We start from the raw sequence: 288 nt of genomic DNA, 5'->3' as shown, positions 1-288 counted from the left end.
TGGGTGGGTTTGTCTCTTTTCCTGGGAGTTGCTGTGGCAGTCAGTGAGGTGATGCCAAAGGGCAACCTCTTTCCTCTCTTCAAATTTGACACAGCCAACCCAGTAAAGGACTTTTTTAAAGATTTCTGCTACTCGGGCACTGAATCGCTGGGAACAGCCTCAGCTTTGCACTAAAGCAACTCCTTTTATTTAAAGCTGCATTTATTGCAAACTGGGACCTGGGGACTGGGCAGCTGCCCCAAAAGCCTGTAAACCACTGTAACCTGGGGTTAATTTGTCAGTGTCCTG

The sequence above is a fragment of the Parus major genome, chromosome 3 (assembly GCF_001522545.3).
Source record: "Parus major isolate Abel chromosome 3, Parus_major1.1, whole genome shotgun sequence".
Classification (NCBI taxonomy): domain Eukaryota; kingdom Metazoa; phylum Chordata; class Aves; order Passeriformes; family Paridae; genus Parus; species Parus major.
Note: the sequence above shows the minus strand (reverse complement) of the source record.